Consider the following 21,747-nt stretch of genomic DNA (forward strand, 5'->3'; position numbering starts at 1 on the left):
TACCTAATATGTATACTATTTTTTTTATTTATGTCAGTTTTACACAATGATATAGTGTTTCCATAGTCTGAGCGCCATAGTTTTTTGGCGATTATTTTTGGTAGGGTGTGATTTTTGCCGGATGAGATGACGTTTTGATTGGCACTATTTTGGGGTGCGTATGACTTTATCGCTTGCTATTACACTTTTTGTGGGTTTTAATTTAAACTTTTTTACGGTGTTCACCTGAGGGGTTAGGTCATGTGATATACGGATGCAGCGATACCTAATATGTATACTTTTTTAAATTTACTTAAGTTTTACACAATAACAGCTTTTTTTTAAAAAAAAAAAAAGATGTTTTAGTGTTTCCATATTCTGAGCCATAGTTTTTTAAAATTTTTTGGGCGATTGTCTTAGGTAGGGGCTCATTTTTTGCAAGATGAGGTGACGGTTAGATTGGTACTATTTTGGTGGGCATACGCCTTTTTGATCGCTTTCTTTTTGTGATGTAAGGTGACAAAAAAATTGTTTATTTAGCACAATTTTTATTTGTTATAGTGTTCATCTGAGGGGTTAGGTCATGTGATATGTTTATAGATGCGGCGATACCTAATATGTCAACTTTTTTTTAACTTTATTTTTTGTCCCACTTTGGGACTTCAACTTTTGGGGTCTGATCCCCTTAACAATGCATTCCAATACTTTTGTATTGGAATGCATTGGCTGTATGAGTAATACAGTGTGTATCACGCATACAGCTTCCGGACTGTGAGATCCAGGGGGCTGGATCTCACAGGCTCGTCAACGGAAGGCAGCGCCGATGTCTAAGGAAGGAATCGCGCTGCCTTCCATGCCATCGGGTCCCCCCTACAGCCGCACGGGGATCCGATGGCACCAGCGCCTGCCGCAACATGTAGGCGATCGCGGGACCCCCCCGCGCGGGACCCAAGGTGCCTGCTCAATGATTTGAGCAGGCACCTTGTTCCGATCACCGCCCGCCGTGCGGCGGTGATCGGAACTACATAGGACGTACAGGTACGCCCTGTGTCCTTAAGTACTAGGACATCAGGGCGTACCTGTATGCCCTATGTCCCAAACAGGTTAAAACCACAGCAAAATGCTTCCGTTCTAATAATACAACCGGCTGCATCCGTTCTGAACAGAAAGGGGTCTGGCACCATTGACTTACATGGTTATCCAGCTTCTTCAGTTTTCATGCCGCACACAAAAATGCTTTCTGGTGCACTCCATTCTGGTTTGTCCAGTTTTGACCCCATTGAAAATGAACGGGGACAAAAGCATTGTGCTTCGGTTCTGACAGGCTGCGCCGGATCTCAGCACAGAACACTACCCAAGTGTGAAAGTAGCCTCCACTGAAATGCTGGTCAATTTACGCTGCAGATTTTTTTTCTGCAGTGTGTGAATGAGATTCCCTAAATTCTCATCCGCCTTTAGGCTACTATAAAGCCCTGCAGGTTTTCTGGATGCAAATCAGTGTATCTGAATGTGAACATATGCTTAAAGGGGCTGTCCCAAGCTTCAGTGTGTCACCTATTCAATCTCATCTCTTTTCTGCAGACCTTTTGCCAATTGGGTCTTGAAGAAGTCACAGAGGTTCCCTAGCCTTTTCTCCCCGGACTGTGGACGTTTAAAGGGGTTTTCTGAGATTTTGATACTGATAACCTATTCTCAGGATAGGTCATCAGTATCTGATCGGTGGGGGTCCAACACCCGGGACCCTGGCCTATCAGCTGTTAGAGAAGGCACTGACGCTCCTGTGAGTGCCACGGCCTTCTCGCAGCTTACCAAGCACAGCGCGGTACATCATATAGCGGCTGTGCTTGGTATCACGCTCAGCCCCACACACTTGGATACAGTTAGTATACAGTTGGGCCATCCATTAAAAGGGTATCTGTCATAGCTTAGGATCAGAGCCTCGGATCAACAAAGCTATGTGTCTATGCAAACAGTTGGACAGGGAGGTTACTGGTCACAGATTCCCTTTAAAGGGTTATTCCCATCTCTGCCAAACATGGGCTACGCTATTCTCATAACCCCTGTACAGGTGAATGGAAGTGACAGAGAGCTACCCTGTTTCTGTAGCTCTCGAGTTATGGAAAGAGCATGGCTCATTGTGCTGCGCTGTTCCCTTAGCTCCTATTCATCTCTATGGGCATTATGAAAACAGCATAGCACAGCCCACCCGACCGTTTCCTTAAATCCGGCTGCCTATCTGTGGCCGAGATGGAAATAACCCTTTAATGTTTTTTTAAAGGACAAGTGGTCAAAACGACATCCATCGGTGGTATACAGTACATGTTTCTTGTTATACAGAGTTCTTTCCTGCTACATATGTATCTCAGCCGTATAAGTATATGCACCCCTTTATCTTCATCAGTCACTGTTTCAGATACTGCCTTCCATTACAGGGGTTATCCACGAAATGATAATGATGACCTATCCTCAGGTGTCCTAGCACCACCGCTGATCAGCTGTTGATCAGGGAGCCGGTGCGCTCCTCTGAACTCTCGGTAGTGTAGCCGACTCCCGGCAGCTTTCCAAGCACAGTGCCATACAGAGTATAGTGGCAGTGCTTGGTATTGCAGCTCAGCACCATTGACTTCGATGGGGCTGAGCTGCAACTAGGACATGTGACCAACGTACAGTGACATCACATGGCCTAGGAAGAGGCTGCGGCACTCATTGAGTGCCGGACCTCTTCTAAGGTCAGCGGGGAAAGGTCATCAGTATTTAGTCTAAAACCTTAGGGACTGGGACAGCAACCAATCACTTTACCACAGCGTTTTAAAGGGGTTCTCCGCTTTGGGCATAACCTACTTGTTAGAAGGGTGCCCTTTACAGTAAGCAGATGAGGCAGGGTACTGGTCCTAGGAATATGCAAAGAGGTATCTCCCAGGGACAGAGAACCATCTCACTAGCACCACCTTTTGGAAGTGACTCCCTAGGAGTCAAAGTCCAACTTTTGAACAACAGTCTATAGATGGATATTTGGCTATTTTCCCTGGACTTTTACTCATAGGAGCCATTTCCAACAGGTGGCGCTATTGAGATGGTTGTCTTTCCCTGAGAGTGTCCTGGCAATCAGATGAAATCTCTAGGAAAACTGGAAGAGGGACATTTACTAATCTATTTATAACAATACTGTGACGTAAAAAAGTGGCAAATTGCAGCGCACTCTATAACTGCGGCATACTTTGGGACTTTTTGAGCTTCTAAGCACTTTTTTAAAGTGGCAAGAAAGGGTTAGCGGGAGGGTCAGAGCCTATCACAGCCCTCTGGATTTACTATAGCTAAAGTCTACGCCAGCCACTAGCTAGTATAGATTTGAGCTTCTGGCACTGCCGGACATGCGCCTAATTTATTAAACGGTATCTGCCTCTTAATAAATTACTCGCATCTCACTCCAGCGGACAGGAGATCAAGACCGCTGTATGGGAACACCAATCTTGATAAATGACCCCCTAAGAGTTTAAAGGGGTTGTATCATCTCAGACATTGGGGGCATATCGCTAGGATATGCCCCCAAAGTCTGATAGGTGCGGGTCCCACACCTGTTTTTAGAATGGAGCCTGCACCGTGCATGCAAGGCCACCCTCTATCCACTTCTATGGGACTGCCGAAAATAACCAAGCACTGGCTTGGCTATTTTCGTCAGCCCTATAGAAGTGAATAGAGTGGCGGCCGTGCTTGCGCGGTGCGCCCTCCAAATCCTTTCAAGGGGACTGCCGAAAATAGCCGAGTGCACCGCTGATAGGAATGAAAGGAGGGAGGCCGTGCATGCGCAGCACACCCTACTTCCCTTTGCGGGCTCTGTCCTAAAACTAGGTATGGGACCTGCACCTATGAGACATTGGGGGCATATCCTAGCAATATGCCCCCAATGTCTGAGATGATACAACCCCTTTAATATCCCTGCATTGCCACCACAGGGAAAATGAAGCATTACACACTGCCCCTTTCAAATCAATGAGTTGTCTGTGTACCACAGGACAGGGCAGGTCCTTCAGAGACCGAGAGATGAGGATCTTGAACAAAGGACACCAGTCATTACCTCTGAATTCCCTAATAGTGTGTATAAAAATGGGTTTTATAACCTGAACAACCCCTATAAGAAGAGATAGCTTGGTTGCTATGGACAACAAAGAGTGATAAATGTGGCCTAGTGACTTAGTTTCCAGATCCACTGGTGAGATTGGTCTATGAGGTGTTGGAAGAGCGTAAACTCTATTCACTGCAGACAAGTTCGGACAGCGCTCTTCTGTGTATGCTATCTCCATGTGCACTCTGCGTGATAACATTGTGTGCGTATGGCGCCAATCCTGGCCGTCATGTTATCTCTATGGCCGCTATAGAAACCCGAACCATTGTACTGGTCTCATGGGGTGTACTGGACACAAGGGCAGGCCTGGAGGACATCAGATTCATAAGACCTGAGCTCTGTGTGCTTATGGGTGTGTCCCAGAACAATGGTGAACGGGCGGCTGAGATCATACTGTATAGTGATCCTATATCCCAGCTGAGCTCTGGCCGACCACACAAGTCACTACATAGAACAGATATACACACATACAGTATATATATATATATACATACACACACACACACACACACACACACACATATATATAAGTTCTAGAAAAGACACAGTGAGCTCCACTGGGTACTACGCTGTGCCATATGGTGCCGCAATGTAAATTACAGAAACTAAGTTCATACATTGACTCCAGTGACTACGAAAGGGTTAATTGTACAGACGACATTCGCTGCTGTCCTGCATCACAATGTAGCTACAGCTGTACATTCCCTGAATTTTACCATGGAGAAAAAAAACAAGAAAAAGAAACAAAAAGCTGCTTTGATAGAGATTTTTTATTTTTTTTGCCAAACAAGATGAAGCAATCAAGCAAGCGAGCGAGCAAGCGATCTCTGCAGGAGATATCAAATGAAACGCACGTGGCCTGAGCTGTAAACCTAGTTTAACTCCTAAAGATCCCCTGCCCCAGTCTAATGTGGAGAGAACGCCCGTACCGGAGGGGAACAATAGGTGACATGGACGCCCTCACCGCCTCCTCCCAGGGCAGCTCACATCTTTGTTATCTCCGGGAACAATTAGTTCCATTACCAGTAAAATACATGACAAGTGCAGTCATTCATCTGATGGGACGCCTGGCAGGGGTAGTGGAGAAGGAATGCCAGACATGGTCCTGTGCCTCCACAGAGGGACAAACACACCACCGTTATCTTACAGCCGGAGATCATGGTGGTGCCAGGCTGGACACATAGTTCTACATCTGCAATGCGGATCGTCTGATCTCCACACTGACATTAATAGAAATGTATGCGTTACCTCTGGGGGGAGAATCTCCTCGCCTCCTGTAGATTTCAGCACCACGTGTAAAAGGGTCAGCTCATGAGGAAGTGCAGCGCTGCTCTGGGTGTATGCAGTCCCCACCCTGGCAGTCAGAGGATGCTCCGAGCCCCTTGTCCTCTAGTAATCAGCAGAGGAAAACGCCCTTCACATCCCGGGGGTATGATATGGATCTTTTATTCCCAGGCAATGCCCCGCATACTGATGACGAGAGACGGGAGGCTGGGAAAATAAAGGCTCTGCCCCTCCCTCCCATCAGAAGTGGATCAAATGTACTGCTACCCAGTGCTAAAAATACCACCCGCCTCATGACTGCATCTACGGACAGCGCAGCCAAACCCACGGCAGGTCTAACGCAGGACCACTGGATTTCTACAAAAAAAAAATGAACGTAATTAAGTGTCTCAATAATAATCCTGCATCATATTCCATCAAAGCTCCAGATGCCAAAATCAAAAAATAATTATTTATTGGTGATATATATACGCAATATTACGCCGCGTCAGACAGGCAGCCCAATATTTTGTTCTTAATGACTCATGCGTTTGGTTCATGTCCGATCCGCATAACAAACCCACTCATTTCTAAGGGTTCCGAAAAACACACGCAGCACACGGATGGCATCCATGCGGCAGTGACGCAAATGATAGAACCTGTCCTATACTTAGAATAAGCTTTTTAACAGTGGCTCCTGCAGACAATTGCGTGATGCGCACGGACCCCATCCGTACTTTGCGCAAAATGCATACAGTCATGTGCAGGAGGCCTAAAGGAGAGTCAACAATACGGCAGTGATTTTCTCCATTCTTCTGACTGACCAGAGCGTGATCCACAGGAGACCCGAAACAGAACCTGTTTCTTCCTCTGCTCTCTATACTCAAATATCACAAAAATATTCATCAAAAAAAGTGCTTATGACGAAGCCGACACCCAGAAATATTCTACAATCTACAGTAACTATCAGATGGGGTGTCATAAGGTGGCACCTCAAAGATCATTTAACAACCAAAAAGCCATTGAAGTTTTCCATGATTTGTGATACACTGCCTTTACAGGGGTTCCAATGTAGAAAGCAATTTCTCCAGCAATCCTTAAAAAATAAATAAAAAATAAATAATTTTTTTTGTTGTATATGCATTAAAAACATCTATACAAAAAGGGATAAAAAACTAACAAATAAAAAAAGCTTTTTTTTCTACACTGGAATTGCACGTCAGTGCCCTTCTCGTGCACCCAGGTCTGGAGGTTTTTACAAGAGTGGTGAGCAAATCTCATTTTTTTTATTATTACTTTAATGGGTTGTCTGAGATAATTAAAAGGGGTTTTCCCAGAGCAGGGATGGTCAACCTGCGGCCCTCCCACCATGCGCTGCTGTAGGCAGTTTTTGCAACAGCTGGAGAGCCGCAGGTTGGCCATCCCTGTCCTAGAGTATGATATTGACAGACTATCCCTAGGATAGGTCAAAAATATCAGATCGGTGGGGGTTCAACTCCCAGCACCCTTGCTGATCAGCTGTTTAAAGAGGCGGCGAGTTAGCAGTGCGCATGTGCCGGCCTGTGCATGTGCCGACGGACTCAGCGCGCAGGCGCGGGATCTCGGCGAGAGAAGTAGTAAGAAGATGGGCGGGCAGAGGGAAAGGATAGGTGGGCAGAGGGAAAGACTGGGCGGGGGGAAGCGACGATGAGGCAGAGCTGCCTGGGCACCTACGAGGTTGACGCCGCCCCTGGGCACTTGCGAGCCCTCATTTGCATATCCTACTAAGATGATTTTTGCCAGTTTTATAAGTCCACGATTGCTTATAAAGGTAACGTTTTTATCAACTGTAATGCTGCTAGAAAGCTATGGGAAGGGTTAAAAAGGTGAAACTGTGATGACAGACTCCCTTTAAATTTAACCCACTGGGGTACATTTACTAAAACCGACTTTTTACGGCGGTCTTAGGTTTCCCCCAGCTCTGCCATAGGATTCGTCCAATTTCTAAAAGCAGTGCGTCTAATCATAAATTATGTGTCCTTCGCCTGGAGGAAAAAACTACGCCAGCCCCTGTAGTTTCACGTGGCGTGAAACTGGTGGCACAACTAAATATTGTCGCACAGCTGGTTATAAAAGAAACTTGTGACTATTTTTCGACTAACATAGTCGAAAGTCCCCTAATAAATGACCCCTACTGACTTCTATGGGCTAAAAACAGTACAATTCAAAAGGGTTTTGGAACCGCGCTGCTAGAGACTATGTCTCCCGGTCATCAGTGAATGAAAAAGGGTGTCAGCCCCTCTCCTCAATACCCGCCGGATCCAGTCCTCCCCAGAACTCTCTCACTGCAGGGTTGAAAGGAAATAGGCAGAATAGTGAAGCACCTTTTACACTCTTTTTATAAAAGGTTTTATTCTACTCACAAAGGTTCGTAGACAAAAGGCATAAAATCAATATCAGTCATCACATTCCTGCCCGACCCGGGTTTCGCTACCTTGCTTCTTCAGGGGCGATAACTGCGCATGCTTGCAGTCAAGCCTCTTAAATAGCCCAGCTGATTAAATTACACAGGCCGGTCTAATTTCGGATCATAACATGATTCTAAAACATCATTCACAATTCATACTTAATAAAAATACCATCAGTGATCCTTTGATACCATCACATTTCAAACATAAAAAACATATACAATATAAAACTGCGAGAGGATTTTCTCTCTCTCTTACCAATTAATACACAAATACATATATCTCTCTACCCTTTCGGGTTACCGCAATTCCATATATTCAATCTATATCTCTAACCTCCTTATAGAAATTCTTATCCCATATTCTAATCATACCATCCAATATCTCAAATGTCATATATTAGGACCACAGTCTCAATATTATACCTTGATATCGGTCTATTCTGAGGACATAGTTCCTGTGCTCTCCACCCACCTCTGGGGCGTTTCTTCAGATGTAATCCACCTACTCCCGTGGCGTCACTCAGGTGTTCCCGACCTCTCCTCCACCCAGACATCCACATCACAAGGCTCCACCGTATGAATTGTGAATGATGTTTTTAGATCATGTTATGTGAATGATGTTTTAGAATCATGTTATGATCCGAAATTAGACCGGCCTGTGTAATTTAAGAGGCTTGACTGCAAGCATGCGCAGTTATCGCCCCTGAAGAAGCAAGGTAGCGAAACCCGGGTCGGGCAGGAATGTGACGACTGATATTGATTTTATGCCTTTTGTCTACGAACCTTTGTAAGTAGAATAAAACCTTTTATAAAAAGAGTGTAAAAGGTGCTTCACTATTCTGCCTATTTCCTTTCAACCCTGCAGTGAGAGAGTTCTGGGGAGGACTGGATCCGGCGGGTATTGAGGAGAGGGGCTGACACCCTTTTTCATTCACTGATGACCGGGAGACATAGTCTCTAGCAGCGCGGTTCCAAAACCCTTTTGAATTGCCTATATCGGTGTGAACGACCTACCACACTACTTCGGGACCTGCAGCAGCGCAAGTAACTTGTCCGTGTTGGGACACAGGACTGACTTTCTGTTTTTTGTATTTAAAAACAGTACAAGTATGCATCCATTGGAACATGAAGTGTATTGAATTTTTTTTTTTATGTGTATGAAACCATTTCAAGAGGACCTGTCGGCACTCCTGACATGTCTGGTTTAAAGAGGACCTTTCATGGGTCCGAACATTGTAAGATAACTATCTGGACATGTAGAGTGGCGCCCAGTGATCTCTCTGCACTTACTATTATCCCTGAGCGCCGCTTCGTTCGCCGGCTATGGCCCTGTTACTTTCTCCCGCGCTGTATGGTAATTGCTACCATCGGTAAACCAGGGAGGAGTCTGCCTTGTTTCTCCCTGGGCGTTCCTTCTCCCAGGCTGTAGCGCTGTCCAATCGCAGCGCAGTGCTCACAGCCATGGAGAAAAAAACCTCCCTGCGATTGGACAGCGCTACAGCCAGGGAGAAGGAACGCCCAGGGAGAAACAATGCAGACTCCTCCCTGGTGAACCGATAGTAGCAATTACCATACAGAGCGGGAGAAGGTAACGGGGCCACAGCGGGCCAACGGAGTGGCGCCCAGGGATAATAGTAAATGCAGTGAGATCCCTGGGCGCCGCTCTTCATGTCCAGATAGTTATCTTACAATGTTCGGACCCATGAAAAGTCCTCTTTAATAGCTTCATGCATTCCCCATGTAATAATGCTGGAGCATCTATTCTTATGTCTGTATGTTGTGCCATCATTTTATTATTTCTACTAGAAGTTATAAATCAATTGCTAGCAGTCTACAGTAAGGGTACAGGGGGGAGGTAACCAGTTGGGGGGGGGGGGGTGCCTGCACAATCTAACAATGGCAGCACTGATTGGATATGAGAATGTATAGGTACACCCCCCCAACTGGTTACCACCCTCTGTACCCTTACTGCAGACTGCTAGCAATTCATTCATAACTTCTAGCAGGAATAATAAAGGAATGGCACAGCATAGAGCCAAAGAATAGATGCTCCAGAATTATTATATGGGGAAGGCATGAAGCTATTGAACAGGGATGTCAGGAGTGGTGACAGGTCCTCTTTAAAAGGTGCTAGTACCGTTTGTTAAATGAAAAGAACCCCTGAATGTATATGGATCTGTAATATGTGAATAAGCTCTTAAATGATATTTGTTGGGTGTTCTATACCAGCACTTCTCATCACATCTGAACTTAGTAAACTCAATATTCCAAGAAATTTCAGCCATGTAACCCAAGGCTACGTTCCATTGCAATCTTAAGTAAATGCACTCAGCCGGCTGTATATTCCTCTGCGATGTCACCGGCCTAAAGTAAGGGGGACCTGTCAGAAACCTCCAGCATATGAAAGTAATGGCATGGCTCTGCAGGTCCTGTGACACTGAAATCAGTCATGTCCCCAGAGAAGCTGGCAGCAGCGCTGTTTTGGAGGTACATGGGAGGTATAGAACTTTGAAAAAGTACCTCTCTGTGTGCAAACGAGGTCAGAACTACCAAGGGTCACAGTTTCCCCCAATAAATACTCCCATAGAGTGCCTACTTAGTACCCTTCTACTGTGCTAAATTAATGCCCCCATACGATTATTAATAAGCCAATGTCATATGTTGCAAGTGCTGATTATGGGTTAGACCTGACATGGCGCCAGCGGACGCTCTACATGTTGCTGCAACGCGGGCAAAAAAAAAAACCCACACAACCCGCGGTTGTTTTCTATTACATCTTTAAAGGTTGACTGTAGGTTTACTGCACCACCATTAAAGGGGTTTTCCGGCTTCAAAGCTGGACCCAGACATGTCCCCATCTTCCCCCATCTGCCCCGCCTGAACATTTCTTGCTCTGATGATCTCCTTTGCCCTGCGCTGAATCGCACAGGGCAAAGGCATTTTTAGGAGATCCGGTGACGTACAGGGTTCTCCATAGGGACGGCTAGGCGGAGGCAGGGCAAGGGAGAGCATTGGAGCATGAAATGCAAGAGGAGCTGAGCAGATTGATATTTAGGTTATGAGGAAAGCCATTGAATCCAGAGGGGAAAAAAAGCTGTCTGGTTTGAGATCTGCACTTATACAAGCCGGCAAATAACGCGAGTTTGTGAGCGTTAGCGTGTTTGATATCCAGTGTGTGTTTGTATTAAGTGTGTGACTTTAGATTACGTGACTTGAGATTCAGGGACTTTAGGAGGGGACTGCAGTAAGTTAGATTCTGATCACTGCACTATATTGTATTTTTTCTCTTTTCTTGCGTAAACCCCACTTAGTATGTGTTCCATTATTAAGGCCTCTTTCACACGAGCGTTGCTGAAAAATGCGCGGGTGCGTTGCGGGAACACCCGCGATTTTTCAGCGCGAGTGCAATACATTGTAATGCGTTTTGCACTCGCGTGAGAAAAATCGTGCGTGTTTGGTACCCAAACCCGAACTTCTTCACAGAAGTTCGGGCTTGGGATCGGTGTTCTGTGGATTGTATTATTTGGTTATAAGGGAAAATAATAGCATTCTGAATACAGAATGCATAGTAAAACAGCACTGGAGGGGTTAAAAAAAATAAAAAATAATTTAACTCACCTTAAACCACTTGATAGCGCAGCCGGCATCTGCTTCTGTATTCTTTTCTTTAGGACCTGGCTACAGGACCTTCGATGACGTCACTCCGGTCATCCCATGGTACGTCACATGATCTTTTACCATGGTGAATCACCATGGTAAAAGATCATGTGACGTACCATGTGATGACCGGAGTGACGTCATCCCAGGTCCTTAAACTATAGTTAATGCTCTCCACAGGTCCTATACAGTAAAAGAGTCAGACGGAGATGCCGGGCATCGCGTGCAAGTGGATTAAGGTGAGTTAAATGATTTATTTTTTTTTTTTAACCCCTCCAGCCCTGTTTTACTATGCATTCTGTATTCAGAATGCTATTATTTTCCCTTATAACCATGTTATAAGGGAAAATAATAAGGTTCGGGTCTCCATCCCGATCGTCTCCTAGCAACCCTGCGTGAAAATCGCACCGCATCCGCACTTGCTTGCGGATGCTTGCGATTTTCACGCAACCCCATTCATTTCTATGGGGCCTGCGTTACGTGAAAAACGCACAAAGAGGAGCATGCTGCGATTTTCACGCAACGCAAAAGTGATGCGTGAAAATCACCGCTCGTGTGCACAGCCCCATAGAAATGAATGGGTCGGTATTCAGTGCGGGTGCAATGCGTTCACCTCCCGCATCGCATCCGCGCGGAATACTCGCTCGTGTGAAAGGGGCCTAACAGTGGAGTCCAGTGCGCATCTTGTCTAATGTATGCAGTCCTGGAACAGCCTTTTGAGGGTGCATATCTTTGTTCAAAATGTGAGCTGATTGCTCGCTTGGAATCGCACATCATGTATCTAACCGGGCGAGTTTCAACACTGAAGCGTTGTCAATTTGGAAAAGAGTTGGGGTAGATGTGGGGGAGGGTCAGGAAAGTGAGGTACCTAGCTGGATAACAGTTAGAAAGCAGGGTAGAGGGAAGAGTGCCAGCGAGGCTAGCCCTGATCTTACACACCCCAACAAGTTTGCACGTTTGGCAGATGAGGGGGATGTCAGTCCAGGGAGAGCACTGCTGCAGCGGAACCCTTCCTCTGCCAGTCAGGGGAATGTCAGCTCCAGTAAGCAGGGGACCAGGAGAGCAGGGCAGGCCAGACAGGTGCTGGTAGTGGGAGACTCAATTATAGGGTGATCGGTCACAAAGACCGGGATCATCGAACGGTGTGTTGTCTTCTTGGTGCTCGAGTTCGACACATCGCAGATCGGGTTGACAGATTACTGGGAGGGGCTGGAGAAGATCCAGCGGTCATGGTCCATATCGGAGCCAATGACAAAGTAAGAGGTAGGTGGAGAGTCCTTAAAAATGATTTCAGGGATTTTGGTCACAAGCTTAGGGCAAGGACCAAGTGTTTTCCAAAATACTACCTGTACCACGAGCCACACAAGAAAGGCAGCGGGAGGTTAGGGAGGTTAACAAGTGGCTCAAGAACTGGTGTAGGAAGGAGGGGTTTGGATTCCTGGAGAACTGGGACGACTTCTCTGTCAGCTACAGGCTCTATCGTAGGCATGGGCTGCACCTCAATGGGGAAGGGGCAGCTGTGTTGGGGGAGAAGATGGCTAGAAGATGTGTTTAAACTAGGGACTGGGTGAGAGGGGAACTACGTTATAGGATGGGAAGATAGTGCAGATAGAGACCGGGGGCAAGGTAGTGGAACTGGGGGAGGAATGGAAGGAGGGACTGTTCAGAAGGAAAGGTGTAGGGTAAAAATATACATAAACCTCTTAATTTTATGTATACTAATGCCAGAAGCCTGACTAATAAAACTGGTGAACTGGAATTAGTGATGTGTGAGGAGGACTATGACATAGTGGGAATAACTGAGACATGGGTGGATGATAGCTATGACTGGGCAGTTAATGTACAAGGTTACAGTCTGTTTAGAAAGGATCACACTAACCGGAGAGGGGGAGGGGTCTGCCTTTATGTAAAGTCCTGTCTAAAGCCCACACTCCGGGAAGATATAAGTGAGGGACATGACCATGTGGACTCACTGTGGGTGGAGATACATGGAAAAAATATAACATTTGCAAAGACAAGTGCACTCTGCGGTCTTACTAACCCTCATACTGATGTAAAATTGAGAGATTAGCCAACATATCCTACTGTGGAGGACATGTCTGAGCCCGAACACCGCGCCAAGGTTTCTCAAGTAGCTCGGGACCTAACGCTAAACCTACCTGTGCCGTATGGGTAATACCAGGAGCCAGTGGGCAAATTACAGGAGCGTAAGGATGTCTATTGTGGTACTTGTGGTCTGCTGCGGGCATCCTCCACTGTATGCATTTTTGCTGGGGATCGCCATTAGCAATGGACCACAAGTGCAGGATTTGCTCCCCTGTATATATATGCAGAACTGCATGTGGGTTTAAACACTTTCTGCCTGTTTAACACCACGCCATTCTTTCTGTTGGTTTGTATATAGAGATACATGGAGGCAAAAACAACAATAAATTACTAATAGGAGTTTACTATAAGCCACCAGAGTCCACAGAAAATCTACTACTAAACGAGATAGACGAGGCGGCAGATCATAATGAGGTCGTTATTATGGGGGACTTCAACTACCCAGATATAGACTGGGAAACTGAAACCTGTATATCTCATAAAGGAAACAGGTTCTTGGCAATAACCAAAGACAATTACCTCTCCCAACTGGTTCAGGACCCGACTAGAGGGCCGGCCATACTGGACTTAGTACTAACCAATAGGCCTGACAGAACAACAGATGTGCAGGTCGGAGGACACCTAGGAATTAGTGACCATAAAGTAATAACCTTCCAATTATCATTCAAAAGAGCGTTTCTACAGGGAGGAACAAAAATACCAAACTTCAAAAAAGCTAAATTTAGCCAACTAAGAGAGGCCATAGGCCTAACTAAATGGAATAAAGTCCTCACAAATAAAAATACAGCCACAAAATGGGATATCTTTAAAAGCATCCTAAAATCTAATGGAGATGTACATACCGTATGGGAATAAAAGGTTAAGGAACAAGAAGAAACCAATGTGGATAAGGCTACTTTCACACTCGCATTTGGTGCGGATCCGTTCAGATAATACAGCCGTCTGCATCTGTTCAGAACGGATCCGGTTGTAGTATCTTTAACATGGCTAAGACGGATCAGTCTTGAACACCATTGAAAGTCAATGGGAGACGGATCCGTTTTCTATTGTGCCATATTGTGTCAGAGAAAACGTATCCGTCCCCATTGACTTACATTGTGTGTCAGGACGAATCCGTTTGGCTCCGCTTCGTCAGGCGGACAGCAAAACGCAGCAGGCAGCGTTTTGGTGTCCACCTCCAGAGCGAAATGGAGACTGAACGGAGGCAAACTGATGTATTCTGAGCTGATAATTTTCCATTCAGAATGTATTAAGGCAAAACTGATCCGTTTTGGACCGCTTGTGAGAGCCCTGAACGGATCTCAGAAATGGAAAGCCAAAACGCCAGTGTGAAAGTAGCCTTAATAGAACTGCAATGAAAGCAATAAATGACAAAAAGAAAGCATATAAATCACTAAAACAGGAGGGTAGCACAGAAGCACTGAAAAACTATAAGGAAAAAAATTGAATATGTAAAAAACAAATAAGAGCGGCCAAACTAGAGACCGAGAGATTAATTGCCAAAGAGAGTAAAACCAACCCTAAAATGTTCTTCAATTATATACAGTACAGACCAAAAGTTTGGACACACCTTCTCATTCAAAGAGTTTTCTTTATTTTCATGACTATGAAGGCATCAAAACTATGAATTAACACATGTGGAATTATATACATAACAAACAAGTGTGAAACAACTGAAAATATTTCATATTCTAGGTTCTTCAAAGTAGCCACCTTTTGCTTTGATTACTGCTTTGCACACTCTTGGCATTCTCTTGATGAGCTTCAAGAGGTAGTCCCCTGAAATGGTCTTCCAACAGTCTTGAAGGAGTTCCCAGAGATGCTTAGCACTTGTTGGCCCTTTTGCCTTCACTCTGCGGTCCAGCTCTCCCCAAACCATCTTGATTGGGTTCAGGTCTGGTGACTGTGGAGGCCAGGTCATCTGGCGCAGCACCCCATCACTCTCCTTCATGGTCAAATAGCCCTTACTTTCAAAGTTTTCCAAATTTTTCGGCTGACTGACTGACCTTCATTTCTTAAAGTAATGATGGCCACTAGTTTTTCTTTACTTAGCTGCTTTTTCTTGCCATAATCCAAATTCTAACAGTCTATTCAGTAGGACTATCAGCTGTGTATCCAGCTGACTTCTCCTCAACGCAACTGATGGTCCCAACCCCATTTATATGAAGTGAAAACCATTTCAGGGGACTACCTCTTGAAGCTCATCAAGAGAATGCCAAAAGTGTGCAAAGCAGTAATCAAAGCAAAAGGTGGCTACTTTGAAGAACCTAGAATATGACATATTTTCAGTTGTTTCACACTTGTTTGTTATGTATATAATTCCACATGTGTTAGTTCATAGTTTTGATGCCTTAATAGTCATTAAAATAAAGAAAACTCTTTGAATGAGAAGGTGTGTCCAAACTTTTGGTCTGTACTGTAAATGGTAAAAAGTATAAATCTGAAGGTGTCGGCCCTTTAAAGAGTATTGAGGGGGGAGTCGCAGAAAGCGACGAGGAGAAAGCAAACCTGTAAAATATTTTTTTCTCCAATGTATTCACTGAGGAAAATAAACTGTCAGATGACATGCAGAATGTAAAAATAAATTCCCCATTAAAAGTGTCCTGTCTGACCCAGGATAAAGGACATCAGCGACTTGAAAAGATTAAAATAGACAAATCGCCAGGACCGGATGGCATACATCCTCGTATCCTAAGGGAATTAAGTAATGTCATAGCCAGACCCTTATTTCTGATATTTGCGGACTCTATACTGACCGGGAATGTCCCACAGGATTGGCGCATAGCAAATGTGGTGCCAATATTCAAAAAGGGTCCGAAAACAGAGCCTGGAAACTATAGGCCGGTAAGTTTAACATCTGTTGTGGGTAAACTGTTTAAAGGTTTTCTAAGAGATGCTATGTTAGAGCATCTCAACGGAAATAAGCAAATAACGCCATATCAGCATGGCTTCGTGAGGGATCGGTCATGCCAAACTAATTTAGGCTACTTTCACACTAGCGTTCGGGGCGCCGCTTGTGAGCTCTGTTTGAAGAGTCTCACAAGCGGCCCCGAACGCATCCGTCCAGCCCCAATGCATTCGGAGTGGATGCGGATCCGCTCAGAATGCATCAGTCTGGCAGCATTCAGCCTCCGCTCAGCAAGCGGACACCTGAACGCTGCTTGCAGCGTTCGGGTGTCCGCCTGGCCGTGTGGAGGCAAACGGATCCGTCCAGACTTACAATGTAAGTCAATGGGGACGGATCCGTTTGAAGTTGACACAATATGGCTCAATTTTCAAACGGATCCGTCCCCCACTGACTTTCAATGTAAAGTCTGGACGGATCCGTCTGAACTACTTTCACACTTAGAATTTTTTCTAAACTATAATGCAGACGGATCCATTCTGAACGGATACAAACGTCTGCATTATAGGAGCGGATCCGTCTGTGCTGACACCAGACGGACCCGCTCTGAACGCAAGTGTGAAAGTAGCCTTAAAGAGGACCTTTCACCAGAAGAAAGTATGTAAACTGACTATACAGACGTGAAGAGCGGCGCCCAGGGATCCCCCTGCACTTACTGTTATCCCCGGGCGCCGCTCCGTTCTCCGGTATAGCCTCCGGTATGTTCGTAGTTAGGCTCCACCCACTTGAGCCTGCCGCGGTCTCCTTCTCCTATGCTGTAGCGCTGGCCAATCGCAGCGCTCAGCTCATAGCCTGGCTATAAGCTGAGCGCTGCGATTGGCCAGCGCTACAGCATAGGAGAAAGAGACGCTGGCAGGTTCCCCTGGGTGGAGCCTAACTATGAAGATACCGGAGGCTATACCGGAGAACGGAGCGGCGCCCGGGGATAACAGTAAGTGCAGGGGGATCCCTGGGCGCCGCTCTTCACGTCTGTATAGTCAGTTTACATACTTTCTTCTGGTGAAAGATCCTCTTTAATCAGTTTCTATGAGGAGGCAAGTTCTAGACTTGACAGCGGCGAATCAATGGATGTCGTGTATCTGGACTTCTCCAAAGCATTTGACACTGTGCCACATAAAAGGTTAGTATATAAAATGAGAATGCTCGGACTGGGAGAAAACGTCTGTAAGTGGGTAAGTAACTGTCTCAATGATAGAAAACAGAGGGTGGTTATTAACGGTACATACTCAGATTGGGTCACTGTCACTAGTGGAGTACCTCAGGGGTCAGTATTGGGCCCTATTCTCCAATATATTTATTAATGATCTTGTAGAAGGCTTGCACAGTAAAATATCAATTTTTGCAGATGACCCTAAACTGTGTAAAGTAATTGACACGGAAGAGGACAGTATACTACTACAGAGGGATCTGGATAGATTGGAGGCTTGGGCAGAGAAGTGGCAGATGAGGTTTAACACTGACAAATGTAAGGTTATGCACATGGGAAGGAATAAAGCAAGTCACCCGTACATACTAAATGGTAAAACACTCGGTAACACTGACATGGAAAAGGATCTAGGAATTTTAGTGAACAGCAAACTAAGCTGAAAAAAACAGTGTCAGGCAGCTGCTGCCAAGGCCAATAAGATAATGGGTTGCATCAGAAGGGGCATAGATGCCCGTGATGAGAACATAGTCCTACCACTTTACAAATCGCTAGTCAGACCACACATGGAGTACTGTGTACAGTTCTGGGCTCCTGTGAACAAGGCAGACATAGCAGAGCTGGAGAAGGTCCAGAGGAGGGCAACTAAAGTAATAACTGGGAATAGGTGGACTACAGTACCCAGAAAGATTATCAACATTAGGGTTATTCACTTTAGAAAAAAGACGACTGAGGGGAGATCTAATTAATATGTATAAATATATCAGGGGTCAGTACAGAGATCTATCCCATCATCTATTTATCCCCAGGACTGTGACTATGACGAGGGGACACCCTCTGCGTCTGGAGGAAAGAAGGTTTGTACACAAACATAGAAGAGGGTTCTTTACGGTAAGAGCAGTGAGACTATGGAACTCTCTGCCTGAGGAGGTGGTGATGGTGAGTACAATAAAGGAATTCAAGAGGGGCCTGGATGTATTTCTGGAGCGTAATAATATTACAGGCTATAGCTACTAGAGAGGGGTCGTTGATCCAGGGAGTTATTCTGATTGCCTGATTGGAGTCGGGAAGGAATTTTTTATTCCCCTAAAGTGGGGAAAATTGGCTTCTACCTCACAGGAGTTTTTTTGCCTTCCTCTGGATCAACTTGCAGGATGACAGGCTGAACTGGATGGACAAATGTATTTTTTTTTTTTGCCTTATAAACTATGTTACAAGATTTAGTAAAACTTGTAATTTATACATTTATATTTCTGCTCATTCTGAGCTTTGAAGTCAAGGAAGGCGATCCTATCCGTGACGGACCCCGGGACAGCTGATTGTAATGGTGAAGCAGAAGCCATCCGCTCCCCGCTCCACCATGTACTGTCACACATCGCTCTGCTGGTCTGTGCAGGAGAAGCCGAGAATCAGCCTCTGTGCTCCCCCTCCAAAGACCAGCAGAGTGATGTGTGACAGTGCCTCATGCTGAACTGTGAGCATCGGGGGAACTAGGTGAGTATTTTTTGTTATTTTTTTTTAAACTTCCTCTGAACGGGGCGCAACCACTTTGAGGGGGCACATATCTGGCATAACTACTGTGAGGGGGCACATATCTGGTCATAACCACTGTGAGGGGGCACATATCTGGTCATAACCACTGTGAGGGGGCACATATCTGGTCATAACCACTGTGAGGGGGCACATATCTGGTCATAACCACTGTGAGGGGGCACATATCTGGTCATAACCACTGTGAGGGGGCACATACCTGGTCATAACCACTGTGAGGGGGCACATATCTGGTCATAACCACTGTGAGGGGGCACATATCTGGTCATAACCACTGTGAGGGGGCACATATCTGGTCATAACCACTGTGAGGGGGCACATATCTGGTCATAACTACTGTGAGGGGGCACATATCTGGGCATAACCACTGTGAGGGGGCACATATCTGTTCATAACCACTGTGAGGGGGCACATATCTGGTCATAACCACTGTGAGGGGGCACATATCTGGGCATAACCACTGTGAGAGTATGGGGGGCCTCCCTCCAGGAGCAGCAGGGCATCTGGAGCCACCAGGGCAATACTGATTTTTTTTTTCCCCCCTCTGAAAACCCCCTTTAATGACCATCTGCACTGGAGAACAATCTACAGACCGGCTGTCCTGGGTGTCACTGCACCCCCCGGCTGTCCTGGGTGTCACTGCACCCCCCGCCTGTCCCTGCACCCCCCGGCTGTCCTGGGTGTCACTGCACCCCCCGCCTGTCCTGGGTGTCACTGCACCCCCCGCCTGTCCTGGGTGTCACTGCACCCCCCGCCTGTCCTGGGTGTCACTGCACCCCCCGGCTGTCCTGGGTGTCACTGCAACCCCCGCCTGTCCCTGCACCCCCCGGCTGTCCTGGGTGTCACTGCACCCCCCGGCTGTCCTGGGTGTCACTGCACCCCCCTGCTGTCCTGGGTGTCACTGCACCCCCCGGCTGTCCTGGGTGTCACTGCACCCCCCTGCTGTCCTGGGTGTCACTGCACCCCCCTGCTGTCCTGGGTGTCACTGCACCCCCCGGCTGTCCTGGGTGTCCCTGCACCCCCCGCCTGTCCTGGGTGTCCCTGCACCCCCCGCCTGTCCTGGGTGTCCCTGCACCCCCCGCCTGTCTCTGCACCCCCCGGCTGTCCTGGGTGTCACTGCACCCCCCGCCTGTCCCTGCACCCCCCGGCTGTCCTGGGTGTCACTGCACCCCCCGCCTGTCCCTGCACCCCCCGGCTGTCCTGGGTGTCACTGCACCCCCCGCCTGTCCTGGGTGTCACTGCACCCCCCGCCTGTCCTGGGTGTCACTGCACCCCCCGCCTGTCCTGGGTGTCACTGCACTGTCCTGGGTGGCACTGCACCCCCCGCCTGTCCCTGCACCCCCCGGCTGTCCTGGGTGTCACTGCACCCCCCGCCTGTCCTGGGTGTCACTGCACCCCCAGAACCGCGACATATCTGCACGTATAAAGAGCTGTGAGCTGCATCCAGACTGCAGGTAGGTACGTGTCACCTACAGCTCTGTATCTATGGCGCATTAGTCACACATACCCAGATGAGGAGATTACAGGGTCATGTCCGCCGCCTGCGTCTTCTGTCCAGCAGCCTTCACTCCTATCTCCCTGAGCTACCAGTCACAATAAAGCGGTGCATGCCGGGACGCCTCCCGGACACTGCGGCGACCACTCGTCTGTAGGTATCCACGCAGTCTTCCTGACTGACTCCTAGCTCAGGCTCGGTGGGAGGCCTTCGGTGTTTCCGGTATGAGCGGGTTCACGGCTGCCTACCGTGGGACACAACGGCACAGGGCTCAGGTGCACTGCGGTCACCATAGAAACGAGGTCACACAGGAAGCGGCTAAGCGCTGCAGGAACACTCATGGCCGCTAGGGGCTTGCTAGAGTCGCCTGCTACTTCAGAGGAGCGGCATACAACTGGTTAATGTGTACTCATGTCCAGTTCTTAAAGGGTTTGCCCTTCTTGGCAGGCACATTGTTAGAAATTAGGATTTATCAAAACTAGAATAAAGGAAAACTGGTTTAGTTGCCCATAGCAACCAATCAGATTCTACCTTTCATATTTTCAGAGTTCTTTTGGAAGATGAAAGGTAGAGTCTGTTCTGTTCCTTTACACCAGCTTTAATATATCTCCCCAATTAGGGATAAGTGAATCGACTTCGGATTAAGTTGATTCGCATAAAACTTTGTTTCAATACTGAACGGAGTGGGCGCTGGCTCAGTGATAGAAAACAGAGGGTGGTTATTAGTGGTACACACTCAGATTGGGTCACTGTCATTAGTGGGGTACCTCAGGGGTCAGTATTGGGCCCTATTCTCTTCCATATCAAAATGAGGGTTATTCACGTTAGAAAAGACTGAGGAGAGATCTAATAACTATGTATAAATATATCAGGGGGCAGTACAGAGATCTCTCCCATCATCTATGTATTTCTGGAGTGTTAATAATATTACAGGCTATACAGTGCTGCCCATAATTATTCATACCCCTGGCAAATTTTGACTTGAAGTTACTTCTATTCAACCAGCAAGTAATTGATTGATTTGACGGGAAATGACATAGGTGTCTCCCAAAAGATAGTAAGACGATGTACAAGA

At 46.7% G+C, this 21,747-nt stretch overlaps 1 protein-coding gene across 1 annotated transcript in view; it reads right to left on the bottom strand.

Moving 5' to 3' along the window:
- Positions 1-20,930, bottom strand: part of CCDC92 (coiled-coil domain containing 92) — a 40,037-nt gene extending 19,107 nt beyond the window's left edge. The window contains exon 1 of the mRNA XM_040416218.1: positions 20,685-20,930. The gene's annotated coding sequence lies outside the window, so the exon portion shown is untranslated. The remainder of the gene's footprint in view (positions 1-20,684) is intronic.
- Between the last annotated feature and the right edge of the window lie 817 nt (positions 20,931-21,747).

Source organism: Bufo bufo, chromosome 2 (genome assembly GCF_905171765.1).
Source record: "Bufo bufo chromosome 2, aBufBuf1.1, whole genome shotgun sequence".
NCBI classification, from domain to species: Eukaryota; Metazoa; Chordata; class Amphibia; order Anura; family Bufonidae; genus Bufo; species Bufo bufo.